Below are 16,545 nucleotides of genomic sequence, written 5' to 3' on the forward strand. Positions count from 1 at the left end.
GGCACACATGCAAGCCCCCTCTGCCCCGGGGGAACGCAAGAGCCCCCATCGCCCCGCCACGGGGGAACGCAAGAGCCCCCTCCGCCCCGCCACGGGGGAACGCAAGAGCCCCCTACACCCCGCCACGGGGGAAAGCAAGAGCCCCCTACGCCCCGCCACGGAATGAGGTAACCCTACCATGTTAATACCCTGATGGGAGTTGGGTTTTCAGTGACTGTATATTGGGAAGGGAGGACAGGATTCAGCCCTGCTGCTGTGATTACTAAGCACAGGGGTCCGCTGGGACTTTGAGGAGAATGGGCAGTATAACAAAATGAAGGGGCGGCTGTAAATAACTACTAAACAGAAGGGGGTTCCCTGTGACTGCTGCAGAAGGTGGGCTCTGCTGTAACTACAAGGGGGAAACGAGCCTCATTGGATGTGTCCGGCTTCGTAGGGACCTACGATCAGTACGTACGGGACACCTGCCGGACCTATGACTGCAGGAGGATAGTAAACCTGCTGCCATGTATCGTCCCTGTCTGCAGCCAGTAGTATTGGAGGTGTGGAGCCATCGCTCAGCCGGTGACACCTGTCAGGTCGCTCCGTCTGTTACCATCCGGCATCTAGTCTCACAGCGCTCTCAATCCCAAGGTAAACACGTTAGCGCACAAAGTAAACAGCTAAAATATCCTCCATACACCCCACACACAGATCACAGGGGCGCGGAGCGATGACAGGAGCGGACATGTACCGATCACAAGTGCGGAGACTCCATACACAGCTGTCCATACCCCTCCCCCAACAATCACTCCTCATACAGAAGACGACGGCAAAGGGAACGGGAAGGAAAAAAAGATTGTCCAAAAGAGGAAAAAAAACTATTAGATGAATCCTCTGCAATACTGAAATCACACGAGCACTGGGCCCAGTAGTCGCCAGCGGCCTCTCCCCGGCGGCAGCCACGGCAGAGAGGCGCCAGCGGCCTCTCCCCGGCGGCAGCCACGGCAGAGAGTCGCCAGCGGCCTCTCCCCGGCGGCAGCCACGGCAGAGAGTCGCCAGCGGCCTCTCCCCGGCGGCAGCCACGGCAGAGAGGCGCCAGCGGCCTCTCCCCGGCGGCAGCCACGGCAGAGAGGCGCCAGCGGTCTCTCCCCGGCGGCAGCCACGGCAGAGAGGCGCCAGCGGTCTCTCCCCGGCGGCAGCCACGGCAGAGAGTCGCCAGCGGTCTCTCCCCGGCGGCAGCCACGGCAGAGAGTCGCCAGCGGTCTCTCCCCGGCGGCAGCCACGGCAGAGAGTCGCCAGCGGTCTCTCCCCGGCGGCAGCCACGGCAGAGAGTCGCCAGCGGTCTCTCCCCGGCGGCAGCCACGGCAGAGAGTCGCCAGCGGTCTCTCCCCGGCGGCAGCCACGGCAGAGAGTCGCCAGCGGTCTCTCCCCGGCGGCAGCCACGGCAGAGAGTCGCCAGCGGTCTCTCCCCGGCGGCAGCCACGGCAGAGAGTCGCCAGCGGTCTCTCCCCGGCGGCAGCCACGGCAGAGAGTCGCCAGCGGTCTCTCCCCGGCGGCAGCCACGGCAGAGAGTCGCCAGCGGTCTCTCCCCGGCGGCAGCCACGGCAGAGAGTCGCCAGCGGTCTCTCCCCGGCGGCAGCCACGGCAGAGAGTCGCCAGCGGTCTCTCCCCGGCGGCAGCCACGGCAGAGAGTCGCCAGCGGTCTCTCCCCGGCGGCAGCCACGGCAGAGAGTCGCCAGAGGTCTCTCCCCGGCGGCAGCCACGGCAGAGAGTCGCCAGAGGTCTCTCCCCGGTGGCAGCCACGGCAAAGAGTCGCCAGAGGTCTCTCCCCGGCGGCAGCCACGGCAGAGAGTCGCCAGAGCTCTCCCCGGCGGCAGCCACAGCAATGTCACCACTCCTCTCAGCAGATAGTCTCCGTCTCTGTCCCCCACAGCAGTCACAGCAGAGAGTCTCCCACCCCCAGCAGTCACAGCAGAGTCTCTACCCTCCACACCCCAGTAGTCAAAGCAGTGTCCACCCTTTCCCCTCAGCTGTGAGTATTAGATCTGTAAAAGACTGAGGAAAGAAAAGACTTACCATAAAGAAACCTTCACACAAATACAGATTAAAGTGAGAGACCTTTAAATTTGGAGAAAAACCAAACTGATACTGAGATTATCTGATCATGAAGATCCCCTGAGGGGCTTAGATTTCAGATTCCACAGAACAGCAACCCCCCAGGGAGAGGTCTCCCTAAACAGCAGATTTGCTGTAATCAGTGAAGAAGCCTTACAGCAGCAAGTCTTTAATTTCCTTGTAGCACCCCTAGAGGGGAAATAAAGTATTACACAGTATTCAATTACAGCTGACAAGCTGTCTATATAATGCACAGATATTCTGGGGCCTCCAAATCAAGTGACTCAGCGGCCGCTCTCGGGTCCTGAAAGTGGGGCTCATTCACATGCACCAAAGTTTTACCGGAGCAAAGAATAAAATAATTTAGAAACTAAGGCAGGTAACGTCTCATGGTAAAATACTCAACCATCTACACAAACAGGAAAAAAATCTAATGCCTGAATGAAGTCGAGAGGATCCCCCCCCCCCCCCCAGCCCATCGCCCACGCGTTTCAGATCCCTGCAGCGTTCACAGGACAGGAGGAGCGGGCGGCTCAGTGTTTGGTTTCTATTTACAAATAATGTATTCTCCGTGATGGGAAACAATCGCTCTCTGGATGTTTGTACTATCTGGTTACCAAGTACAAAACACAAAACAGACCCGCAGCCCACTGCGATCAAAAGAGCGGGCGAAGCCTGGGTAAACATCGCCAGGCAGGAGGCGGCTGGACACGGGCAGTAAAGCAGGGGGAAAAGTGGGGCAAAAATCAACAAACTGATGTAGACTTAGAAATCACTACAGCCACTGACTAAGGGGGCGAGAGGCACCAGGAACCTGGCATGCAAAGAGCCCATGATGAAGACCCCCATATTAGAGGATGGTATTGGGTTTAACCACACTATACACTCATCAAAATGCGACAGTGCAATACCTGATTGCTTCCAGGGAGTGCAATTTGCGCTCCTGTATTTCTCAGTTTGGCAGAATGGCTTATTTAGCAGGTGTAGTCGCTGATGCATCAAAGGGCAAAAAAGGCCCCAGACGGGGCTGTAGTGTCAGAGCACGGAGCATGTGACGGGGCTGTAGTGTCAGAGCACGGAGCATGTGACGGGGCTGTAGTGTCAGAGCACGGAGCATGTGACGGGGCTGTAGTGTCAGAGCACGGAGCATGTGACGGGGCTGTAGTGTCAGAGCACGGAGCATGTGACGGGGCTGTAGTGTCAGAGCACGGAGCATGTGACGGGGCTGTAGTGTCAGAGCACGGAGCATGTGACGGGGCTGTAGTGTCAGAGCACGGAGCATGTGACGGGGCTGTAGTGTCAGAGCACGGAGCATGTGACGGGGCTGTAGTGTCAGAGCACGGAGCATGTGACGGGGCTGTAGTGTCAGAGCACGGAGCATGTGACGGGGCTGTAGTGTCAGAGCACGGAGCATGTGACGGGGCTGTAGTGTCAGAGCACGGAGCATGTGACGGGGCTGTAGTGTCAGAGCACGGAGCATGTGACGGGGCTGTAGTGTCAGAGCACGGAGCATGTGACGGGGCTGTAGTGTCAGAGCACGGAGCATGTGACGGGGCTGTAGTGTCAGAGCACGGAGCATGTGACAGCACAATGAGTGCACATGGAAGCCACTAGTTTGTCTTCATCCAGATGCATTAGTGACACTCAGGTCTGAGAATCTGCACATTGCTACAATGTAAATCTGCCAAAAACTACAGGAGTGGGAGCAGGACTGAGTGTCCCCTGCCAATACCCAGCACAAGCTGCTAGTGACTGGCTCTGGCACGGTTTGTGGAGGGCACGTGCGTCCCCTGTGATAAGGGATATCGTGGCCTGCAAACCGCTCCAACCCATTCAGGTTTCCATCAGATTAACGGCAAAAGGAAAAGCAGACACCAGTGACCAGACCACCGGGGACCCAGGGGCAAAGATCACACACAGGACGGCAAGGAGCAGAAGGAAACTAGCGGCCAATATCAGACACTAGGGGGCAGAGGGGAGAACGTGGGACCTAATGATATACAAAACACACTGCCGGGGGAAACCAGGGACCAAATCAGGTACAGGACACAACGCTATGTATGGGAACCAGGGGTAAAGATCACATACCGGACGGCAAGGAGCAGCAGGAAACTAGTGACCAATATCAGACACTAGGGGGCAGAGGGGAGAACGTGGGACCTAATGATATACAAAAAACAGACTGCGGGTGGGGGGAAGGGGTGGGGACCAGGGACCAAATCATCTACAGGATACAAGGCTATGTAGCGAAACCAAGGGCTAAATTATATACAGGACAAAATTATAGTAGAGGGGAGAAACAAGGGCCTAACAAAATCACAAAACAGGCTGCCGAGGGTAACCAGGGTCCAAATCTTTTACAGGACACAAGGTCGAAAAGGGGAACCAAAGGCTAAATCATCCATAGGTCACAAGGTCATAAAGAGGAAAGAAGGGTCAAAATTATATAAAGGATAGGACGAGCATGCAGGGGATAACCAGGAGCCTAACGAAATACAAAACAAGCTGCCGAAGGAAACCAGGGACCAAATGATCTATAGAACACAAGGTCAAAAAGGGGAACCAAAGGCTAAATCATCTATAGGACACAAGGTCGCAAAGGGGAACCAGAGGTCAGAATTATATGAAGGACACCAGGAGAGTGCAGGGGAGAACCAAGTACCTAAAGAAATACAAAACAGGCTGCCGGGGGAAACCAGGGACCAAATCATCTATAGGATACAAGGTGACAAAGGGGAATCAAAGGCTAAATCATTTAAAAGACAGAGGGTTGTACATGGTAACTAGGAATAAAGATTATATACAAGGCACATGAATGGAGACAGAAACCACAGCCAAGAAATAAATGTACAGGACACAAGAGTGTATGGAGGGGGGTGAGCAGGTCAAAAATTATACACAGGACATGGGTGCATTGGAGAACCTGATGCCAAATCATAAACCCACAAAATCGGCTGTCGAATGTAACCAGGGGCAAAAACATCTACAGAACATAAGCTCACAAAGTGGCACCAAGGAAAAAGCCAATTTAAAAGACAAGGATGCACAGGAGACCTAGGAACAAAAAATATATCCTGGACAAAAAAGTGCAAAGGGGTCAGAGTCTCTACAGGGCACAAAATGCTGAGATTAACCTGGAGCTACCATCACAAATACGACAGAACACAAAGGAACCTGGAAGGAAATCATACATAGGACAACAATGAGAGAGAACCAGGGGCAAGATCAGGCACCAAGGTGCAGAAGAGAAACCGGAGACAAGATCTTATCCAAGATGTAAGAGGAACCAGGACCAAATCTGACACAGAACAATACAATATGGCCATCAGGCCACCCACGGCCACTTAGAGATTATCTAAGCAACATCCTCCTGTCATCTAATATCTACCACCCCTTATCTAACCACTCATATACAAACACTGGTGGAGACAGGAGATTGTAAAGTCTTCAGACACCAGTGATTGACATGTCCAAAGGTACACTGATAGGGAATACAGATTGTGAACCCAATGGGGACAGTGATGAGATCTGTAAGGCTGGGGAATTAAAGGCGCTACACAAGCAAGAAAAATACAAATGCAAAGGACTGTAAAGAATAACCTAAAATGAACGAGGATCTGAAAACAAACAAAATAGAAGAAAAACACACACACCTAAAGAATGAGCACAGATCATATATCCCACTGCTGGCCATACATCCACCTCACACCAGAGGACCTGGTCTTTCTCATACACAAATGGTGGGATGGAGATAAGCTGTACAAGTATTCCTGATAAAGCAGAACAGCTCGACTTAACCCTCACATCACCAGTGGAGTCACTCAGCTTTCCCAGCTTCCCTTACAAACTATACATCCTCAATTCCTACGAAAGCAGCCACATCTGCCGGTCAGGGGTCTAGAAAAGTTTGGAGAGCCGTCCTGTGACCAATCACTAACAAGACGGAGTAACAATGGAGTAGCAATCACATGGTTCTTCATGATTAGCTCTGGAATAATCTCCATCTTTCAGAGAAACTGTGTTACAATTTCACCTGGACAAAACAAACAAATGTGATACAATGTATCAATATAATAAATGGCAACTCTAGTATGGGGAAAGCAATATCGCCTGCCCTGGGCGGATGGCGACACCTTGCACCGATCCCTGGGGATCTGTCCGCTGACTGTGGACACTGACAGCCAGCAGAGATCTTGAACATTTGAAACAAAGTAAATTAGAAAGTCACAGAAATGCTGAAACTTCAATCTCATGGGATTTTCTATAAACCTTTCAGCGCAGTTCGGGATTAGAAGCTGCAGTAGAACTACAAGCACCAGCATGTTAAGGCCACACCAGGGATGGCCCTGCGAGGTCACTAGGATCAGTCTATTAGGGGAGGGGAATGATTGGCATTTTGTGGAGATTTACATGACACCATATGACAGATGCCGCGATGGCTGCGGGGAGCTCATCACTTCAGGGTGACAGGGAGCAATGACAGCACCTAATCCAGCGCAGACAGGAATCCCGCACATTCATTGGGGGATGGGGCTCTGTGCAGGGGGATTCACTTTCAGGCCCACCTCAGTCACATCATGACCCAAAGCTCTGGTAAAATGGCTATTTTGAGCACTACGCTGTGTGTATCGCTACTATACGGCCTCCCTGTATACACTGTGCAGAATCCTCAGCTGTGCGGACCTCACCAGATCATTCTCTGCAGATTTCCCACCTCCACCTATAAAATCTTTAATGCGGATTGGATGAAGCAGATCAGGTGATGTGTGTCTGGGTGATGAGGGCGTGGCCTCAGGATGCCCCGCCCTTTATCAGGGTGTACTGAATAATTAACAGCTTGTTCTCCTTGGGGGAAATGGGCCAAAAAAGAGAACCCACAACTGATACGTTCCAGACTGTTCCCAGTCTACAGAGGACGCACCAGAGACACGGCCAAGGTGAGGAGGTCGAGCCCGACCACCACTGAGCAAGATACATAAGTACAAGGTGCTCAGAGACACGGCCGAGGTGAGGAGGCTGAGCCCGACCACCACTGAGCAAGACACAGACGTACAAGGTGTTCAGTGCTCAGAGACACGGCCGAGGTGAGGAGGCTGAGCCCGACCACCACTGAGCAAGACACAGACGTACAAGGTGTTCAGTGCTCAGAGACATGGCCGAGGTGAGGAGGCTGAGCCCGACCACCACTGAGCAAGACACAAAAGTACAAGGTGCTCAGAGACATGGCTGAGGTGAGGAGGCTGAGCCCGTCCACCACTGAGCAAGACACAGAAGTACAAGGTGTTCAGTGCTCAGAGACACAGCCGAGGTGAGGAGGCTGAGCCCGACCACCACTGAGCAAGACACAAAAGTACAAGGTGCTCAGAGACACGGCCGAGGTGAGGAGGCTGAGCCCGTCCACCACTGAGCAAGACACAAAAGTACAAGGTGCTCAGAGACACGGCCGAGGTGAGCAGGCTGAGCCCGACCACCACTGAGCAAGACACAAAAGTACAAGGTGCTCAGAGACACGGCTGAGGTGAGGAGGCTGAGCCCGACCACCACTGAGCAAGACACAGACGTACAAGGTGTTCAGTGCTCAGAGGCACGGCCGAGGTGAGGAGGCCGAGCCCGACCACCATTGCGAAAGACACAGAAGTACAAGGTGTTCAGTGCTCAGAGGCACGGCCGAGGTGAGGAGGCCGAGCCCGACCACCATTGAGAAAGACACAGAAGTACAAGGTGTTCAATGCTCAGAGGCACGGCCGAGGTGAGGAGGCTGAGCCCGACCACCACTGAGCAAGACACAAAAGTACAAGGTGCTCAGTGCTCAGAGACATGGCCGAGGTGAGGAGGCTGAGCCCGACCACCACTGAGAAAGAGACTGAAGAGAAATGTGAGGACTGGGCCAAGAAATGTCTGATACAGATTCTTACCAGGTTTTATGGACTGATGAGATGAGACGACACGTCTCTGGATGGAGCAGATGGACGGGCCGGATCAGTACCGGGCACAGACCTCCACTTTCCCTCAGACCCCAGCGAGGTGGAGGTGAGCACTGCTATGGGTGGGATTACTACAGAGGAGCTTGTTAGACCTTCTCAGCTTGAAGAAGGATCAGAATCACCTCCCAAACCTCCTGCCGGTGATTAAAAGACATTAGCAGAGGAGCAGGAACAAGTCTGCGTCTCTCCAGAAAACCAGGATTGTTCTGCAGGTCTCCATCACAGCATCGACGTCTCCACTGCTCGGGCCAGGAAAGGCCGTAAAGGTGGAGAATAATGACCGGCCTCGTCCTCACCGGACCTGAACCCTAGTGAGAACTTGTGGTCTTCTTACATGTGAGATATACAGTGAAGGAGAACGGTCGCCTCTCTGATCAGTGTCTCGGGCTGTGGTTGGTGCTGCCTAAAAGTTGATCAACAGATTAAAAAACTGACGGACACCATGGATGGAGCTTCTGACTGTTATTGAGAAGGGCGACCGTATTATTTATTTTATTCACTTATATAGCACAGTGTACATGGCACCGCGGCCACCCAGCTTTCCATAACATCTGAAAGGCACTAAAGCTTTAATCTACCACAAACCCTCCAGCATCAAATGTCCTATAGTTTTGCTTGTGCAACTGTCAGGTCAAAACCATTTCGTAGCGTTGTACATACGAACCCGGAGGCTCAGGATGAGCACCGTCTCCAGCCTAGTAAATGCTGTAGGCATGGGATAGAGATTTTTAACAATATATCTATTCTCTTTACCCTTTAACAGGCCTCAATATAAAAAAGAAAATGTGCGCAAGAAATCTGTCAGAGGAGGTTGGCTCGGGGCGAGTGTCAGCGCTCAGTGACACGACGCACAGAGAATTACATAGTCTCCATCATTCGTGAGACGAAGACTCCTGCCAAATCCGCAGATGAAAGGGACAATGACAGAACGGGGCTTGTTATACGCCAGAGAGGCTAATGACAGGCACATTGTGGAGTACTGCTCTCATCGGGGTCCGGGGCGCACCCTCACTGCTACAATGCAACCAGAGGGAGCGGCGATCAATACCAACAGGAATGTGCAGCCCCCATTAGTTATTATAACAATTAGGATAATTGCAAGCTCTGGGGGCCACGGACTGAGCAAAGTGAAGTCATCAGGTCCAATTATATTTTATTAAATTGAAGACTCTTCCTAATCCAGTGATGATGAACCTTGTACCCCAATCATCTACAGACGGCTCCTGCAACTCATAATGTATATGGCACACCCCTTCACTGCTGGACAAATCTACAACTAAGAGCCCGACTTTTGAATGATAAAGGAACTCTGTAAAAGGGAGAAAAGGCCTGAAATGTAACTTTGTATGAGCCATCCAACACAAACTAGAGTGTACAAATCCACATAGCGGGCAGTAGTATGGTAGATATACACCTAAGGGGTACATGGGGGCAGTATTATAGTAGTTATATTCTTGTACATAGGGGCAGTATTATAGTAGTTATATTCTTGTACATAGGAGCAGTATTATAGTAGTTATATTCTTGTACATAGGGGGCAGTATTATAGTAGTTATATTCTTGTACATAGGAGCAGTATTATAGTAGTTATATTCTTGTACATAGGAGCAGTATTATAGTAGTTATATTCTTGTACATAGGAGCAGTATTATAGTAGTAATATTCTTGTACATAGGGGGCAGTATTATAGTAGTTATATTCTTGTACATAGGAGCAGTATTATAGTAGTTATATTCTTGTACATAGGAGCAGTATTATAGTAGCTATATTCCTGTACATAGGAGCAGTATTATAGTAGTTATATTTCTGAACATAGGGGCAGTATTATAGTAGTTATATTCTTGTACATAGGGGACAGTATTATAGTAGTTATATTCTTGTACATAGGGGACAGTATTATAGTAGTTATATTCCTGTACATAGGAGCAGTATTATAGTAGTTATATTTCTGAACATAGGGGCAGTATTATAGTAGTTATATTCTTGTACATAGGAGCAGTATTATAGTAGTTATATTCTTGTACATAGGAGCAGTATTATAGTAGTTATATTCCTGTACATAGGAGCAGTATTATAGTAGTTATATTTCTGAACATAGGGGCAGTATTATAGTAGTTATATTCTTGTACATAGGGGCAGTATTATAGTAGTTATATTCTTGTACATAGGAGCAGTATTATAGTAGTTATATTCTTGTACATAGGAGCAGTATTATAGTAGTTATATTCCTGTACATAGGAGCAGTATTATAGTAGTTATATTTCTGAACATAGGGGCAGTATTATAGTAGTTATATTCTTGTACATAGGGGCAGTATTATAGTAGTTATATTCTTGTACATAGGGGCAGTATTATAGTAGTTATATTCTTGTACATAGGGGCAGTATTATAGTAGTTATATTCTTGTACATGGGGGCAGTATTATAGTAGTTATATTCTTGTACATGGGGGCAGTATTATAGTAGTAATATTCTTGTACATAGGAGCAGTATTATAGTAGTTATATTCTTGTACATAGGGGCAGTATTATAGTAGCTATATTCATGTACATAGGGGGCAGTATTATAGTAGTTATATTCTTGTACATAGGAGCAGTATTATAGTAGTTATATTCTTGTATATAGGAGCAGTATTATAGTAGTTATATTCTTGTACATAGGGGCAGTATTATAGTAGTTATATTCTTGTACATAGGGGCAGTATTATAGTAGCTATATTCTTGTATATAGGAGCAGTAATATAGTAGTTATATTCTTGTATATAGGAGCAGTATTATAGTAGTTATATTCTTGTATATAGGAGCAGTATTATAGTAGTTATATTCTTGTACATAGGAGCAGTATTATAGTAGTTATATTTTTGTACATAGGAGCAGTATTATAGTAGTTATATTTTTGTATATAGGAGCAGTATTATAGTAGTTATATTCTTGTACATAGGGCAGTATTATACTAGTTACATTCTTCTACATAGGGGCAGTATTATAGTAGTTATATTCTTGTACATAGGGGCAGTATTATAGTAGTTATATTCTTGTATATAGGAGCAGTATTATAGTAGTAATATTCTTGTACATAGGGGGCAGTATTATAGTAGTTTTACTGTATAATAATAATTTTGAGCATATTTAGCAACCCTTAAATACAATTTCTATGCATGTTCTTCTAAAGCAATTCATTTATCAGCTCATCTAACTTTCCACTTGGTTACAGAATTTATTTGCCTCATTACCTGCGAACTATAATCTGTTATCAGACATTGTATACATCAAAAGGTCCCCAGCTGAGACCATCAAGAGGCTCACCACCCACCAGCAGCCATGATCAACACTGGAAAGTTAACGAGTTTTTTTCCCCCTCTTTCCATTATAAATGGGTAACAAACTCAAATTCTACCCCGGGGGGCATAGGGATGCGGCAGTGCTGGGCTGCTAGTAAGTCCTTTCTGCAACAAGAAAGAATTCATAAATTTAATTTCTTATTTTAAATTTTTTTTCATCCTTTATCTTTTCACTTGCTCTTAAATATTTCAGTCACTTGATTAAAAGAATCCGCACTCTTTATCACAAACAATGGCGTTTACTTTCACCCGTTCTGCACACAAAAACCCACTTGGAGGAAAAGTATCAGTCACCTGGGGTTGGAGGGGCCTGAGAACAGAGGATGGCAGGATCCCCATTAAAAACTGTTCACCCTTGTTGACTTAAGGCCCTGTCACACATAACGAGATCGCTAGCGAGATCGTTATTGCATCATGGTTTTGGGATCGCTGGGGAGATGTCAAACATGCAGAACTTTCCAACGATCTCGGCCGCCCCAGCGATCTAACCAACGATCTCGGTGGTCGTTGGGACACTTTCACACAGTAGCTATTTCAACGATCCACACCTTGATAAGGGCTGTACTGTGTCAGAAAGGCGTGCATAAAATTGCTTTTCCGCGCCCCCCTCATCTCCAGCTGGTGGACGCTACTGCGTTCTGATTGGGTGGCCTTGTTTTAACACTTTGACTCCGGTCAGATGAGATCTCTACTGCGTCTCCATTAAAAATGGAAACTCATTTGAGACCCCAAGCAATACCTACCTCGCTAAAGATGTTGGATTTCTTCAAAGTGGAGTCACAGCCGGGGAACGCTGGTGGGATCTGAAAAAACAAGGACGCAGTAGTGACCACCAATCGGGGGACGAGGAGCGCAGAAAAGTCCAATTTATACATGTCTCAGTTCTGAATCGCTAACGAGGTCATTGATAAGGTGTCAAATACAGCGATGCACACTGCCCAGCGGGAGCGCAATGGTCCAGGAAGCTTTGTAACGATCAGCGATCTCAAAGCAGGGGCCTGATCGTTGCTACCTGTCACACATAACGAGATCGCTAGCGAGATCGCTGTTGCGTCGCCAAAACTGTGACTCATTAGCGATCTCGCTAGCGATCTCGTTATGTGTGACGGGGCCTTTAGAAGTGAAGCAGCATGAGGCGCCGCAGCTGGACGGAGGAGGGAAAAAAGACTTGTTTTATCCTTCAACTTCAAAAGGAAAAGAAGAAAAAAAAAAGAGCTGAGTAAAGACAAGAAACTATAACAATAAAATAATTATATAAAATCATAATTTTTCTGAAAATGATATAATTAAGTAATAATGTATCATAATAAGTTTCCCCGACTATAGTGATCACTTTCTGGTTCAGTAGAACCTTTGGGGAGGAGGGAGGACTATTCAAGAAATGACCGGGCTGTCCTGAGAAACCTAGAACAGATCACTCCATGATCCACTGACTCAAGAGACGAGGGTCCAGCATTAACCAGAACCCCCCAAGAAATCTCACCGAAGTGGCCACACACAACAGAGGTCAATAGGACCACTCCAAGGGCCCAAAAATGGGAACGTTTAAAGGCAGCAAAAGAGAATAATCCAAGAAGTTAGGCACCTGTGGAATGATTACTGGGTACACAGACGATAGGAACCAGGGCAGAAGAAGGGAGTGCCCAGTAGCCGGGAATCAGAAGCAGGAGGACTGTGGCTCAGTGGTTAGCATTGCAGCGCTGGGGTCCTGGGTTCAAATCCCACCAAGGACAACATCTGCAAGGAGTTTGCATGTTCTCCCAGTGTTTGCATGGGCTTCCTCTGGGTTCTCCCATATGCCAAAGACTGATAGGGAATGTAGATTGTAAGCCCCAATGGGGACAGTGCCCATAATGTATGTAAAGCGCTGTGGAATTAATGGCGCTATACAAGTGAGTAAAATAAATTAATAAATAAACTGCATCCCCAGGCTTTAGGTGGCAGGGGTCAATAGGCACACAGTCATTGGGCACCAGGGGCAGGGGCGTTGCATACCCAGGTCTTCGGGACCACCAGGGGCAGGAGCCACAGGCACACAGACAGCCCTTATGCATCTTCTTGGTGTACCATAGGAGCCAGCACTATCTACGCCAGGTCAATGCTACGCCAGAAAACAAACCCAAAAATTGGGTGCCAGTGACATATTCAACCTTTTTTCTCTGCCACCTGTATGGAACATTTCTTTCTTTTATGAACAGCAATAGGACTATTACCGGACTTCGGTTGAATTCTGGGTAAAAACCCAATGGGCTTTCGGGGGCCCTGGGCACCTCTGCGCGGACATCGGAAACACAGGCTGATGTAATTTATACATTCCTGGCTCACTCAGTTATTGGAATAATTGAAAACACTTCCCATCCCGTGGACTGACCCCTCCCGGAGACTTTCCATCCAAGAATTACCCTGTTCCCCCACAGACTGAAGATGACAGGTCCAAATGATGACATCACCCTGGGTGGGTCACAGACCCCTTCCCCCTGCACAAGAGGAGGCGCAGCAGCAGAGGGTCGTCTTACTGATGGGTTTGAAGATAACCCGCCCTGTGTGAGGGAAGGTAACAGATACCCACAAAGCGCCTGCACTCAGGTTACACAGAGAACGCTGGACTCCAAGCAGTGGAGGAATGTGACAAACCTGACAGGTGCAGTTGTAGCAGAGTCCAGACAGTTATTGGGCACATGATTTTACATAGGACTGCAGATAAAACCTACTGAAGATGCAACCTCAGTTCTGCTACATCTGTATATAGGGGAACATAAACTGACATATACATAATAGTGAGAGCAGGAAGCCCCTCCACCCTTCCTGAGAAGCTCCACGTCCCGTAACGTACTGCAACTATCACACCACCTGTAAGAAACGCCCAAAATACCACGTGTCAGGACACCAGGTTGATCACCCACAGTGCCCCGACTATGATCTCCACAGATCCCCCGGCCACACAGCGCATGCCCAATGCCAGACCCCCGGCCACACAGCGCAGGCCCAATGCCAGACCCCCGGCCACACAGCGCAGGCCCAATGCCAGACCCCCGGCCACACAGCGCAGGCCCAATGCCAGACCCCCGGCCACACAGCGCAGGCCCAGTAGTGGGCACCTGGTCATCCAGTGCATCTTCAACCCCAGTGCCCTCTTGCCAAGCCACACAGTGCACGTCTGGCATCAGACCCGCTCTACCACAGCCAAACAGAGCATGTCCAGCCACAGACCCCCCCCCCCCCCTGCCCACACAGTGCATGCCTTTGCCAAATTTCCCGGTCTGAAATATGCCCAGAGTCCTGATGTGTCAGTATCACAGTGCATTTAATTTAATGCCAATTTAATTTAACACATGCCAGTCTAACTTTGAGAAACATGTGACTGGTACAGGTCTAGGGTACACATGGGTACTGCTGAGACACTGCAAGCCAGGGATAGGACTGGAACTACCAGAGGAGCAGGAGCATATCCGCTGATCAAATACCCGACATGTGAGGGCACTTTCTCCACCCAAAATGCTACCAGCACTGCACCTATCACTGGAACACCCACAGCACACCGTGGTGTCACTGCAGCATCCGCGTCACCCCGCACCCAGGAGCCGGAGCCCGCAGCATCCGCGTCACCCCGCACCCAGGAGCCGGAGCCCGCAGCATCCGCGTCACCCTCCACAAAGTGCAGGATGCCCACATAACCTGCTTAGCAGCACCTCTGTCCCGTCCCACCCCTGCACAGTCCCCGTCACCTCCGTCCCCCCCCTCCTGCACAGTCCCCGTCACCTCCGTCCCCCCCCTCCTGCACAGTCCCAGTCACCTCTGTCCCCCCCTCCCCCCTGCACAGTCCCGGTCACCTCCGTCCCCCCCTCCTGCACAGTCCCCGTCACCTCCGTCCCCCCCCCCCTGCACAGTCCCAGTCACCTCCGTCCGTCCCCTCCTGCACAGTCCCCGTCACCTCTGTCCCCCCCTCCCCCCTGCACAGTCCCCGTCACCTCTGTCCCCCCCTGCACAGTCCCCGTCACCTCTGTCCCCCCCTCCCCCCTGCACAGTCCCCATCACCTCTGCCCCCCCCTCCCCCCTGCACAGTCCCGGTCACCTCCGTCCCCCCCTCCTGCACAGTCTCGGTCACCTCTGTCCCCCCTCCTGCACAGTCCCGGTCACCTCTGTCCCCCCTCTGCACAGTCCCAGTCACCTCTGTCCTCCCTGCACAGTTCCGCAGTCACATTTCCCCTGTGCCCCAGTGTCAGTGCTGCAGTGCTCGGGGGGTGCATACGGCCCCTCTGCCCTCCTGCTCCCCCCGGCTCTGCGGCAGCTCCCGGACACCCCGCTCTCCCCTCAGATACCGGCAGCGCATCCTTTCACCTCAGCGCAGTGCGGGGCTGCAGACACCGCTCGGCCCCCAGACCGCACCCCCGGTATAGCGCCCGGTCCCGCCCTCGTCCTCTCCCCACGTTGTCCCCGTTCCCTCCGATACCCCCGGGCTGCGCTCACCATGGATGATCCGGAGCTCCGCTCTCCACAGCTGCACTGCTCTCACTGAGCCAACGGCACACGCCCCCTCTGACGTCACACCGCGGGCAGTGCCGGGACCTGAACAGCTCGTCACCCATTGGTCGCGTCCTGACCAATCCCGAGCCGGCATTAACGGGACTACAATACCCAGAATCCTGCGCGACGGATGAAGAGGTCGCGGTGACCGGAAAGTCCCGGGCTGTCCTGTAACCCCCTCCGTGCCGGAGCCTCCCGGGAGAAGACTCAGCCTCAGCCTCAGCCTCAGCCTCGTCCTTGCCGGGAACTCTGACTATACAGATCTTAAAGCAGTCACCTGACCGCACAGCCCGCGCTGACACATTGTAACGAACCATCGGGACAGAACCGAGCAGCGAAGTGTCACCTCACTGAGGAATGGTAGAATTACATACCGCAGGTCTTGCAGGGCGTTCCCGGTATACGGCGGGTCTTGTGGGGGGTTCCCGGTATACGGCGGGTCTTGCAGGGCGTTCCCGGTATACGGCGGGTCTTGTGGGGGGTTCCCGGTATACGGTGGGTCTTGGGGGGGGGGTGTTCCCGGTATACGGCGGGTCTTGCAGGGCGTTCCCGGTATACGGCGGGTCTTGGGGGGGGGGTGTTCCCGGTATACGGCGGGTCT

General features: G+C 50.7%; 1 protein-coding gene across 5 annotated transcripts in view; it reads right to left on the reverse strand.

Annotated features, from left to right (window-relative positions):
* The window catches only part of ADD3 (adducin 3), a 67,275-nt gene extending 51,286 nt beyond the window's left edge, over positions 1-15,989 (reverse strand). For 3 of the 5 annotated variants that reach the window (XM_073684748.1, XM_073684749.1, XM_073684746.1), the window contains exon 1: positions 15,888-15,989. The gene's annotated coding sequence lies outside the window, so the exon portion shown is untranslated. Of the gene's footprint in view, positions 1-12,163; positions 12,224-15,887 lie in introns of all 5 variants that reach the window. The other 2 variants (XM_073684747.1, XM_073684750.1) reach the window with 2 other exon arrangements.
* Between the last annotated feature and the right edge of the window lie 556 nt (positions 15,990-16,545).

Source organism: Phyllobates terribilis, unplaced genomic scaffold (genome assembly GCF_046119375.1).
Source record: "Phyllobates terribilis strain yellow unplaced genomic scaffold, ASM4611937v1 Scaffold_5__5_contigs__length_657084704, whole genome shotgun sequence".
Taxonomy (NCBI): domain Eukaryota; kingdom Metazoa; phylum Chordata; class Amphibia; order Anura; family Dendrobatidae; genus Phyllobates; species Phyllobates terribilis.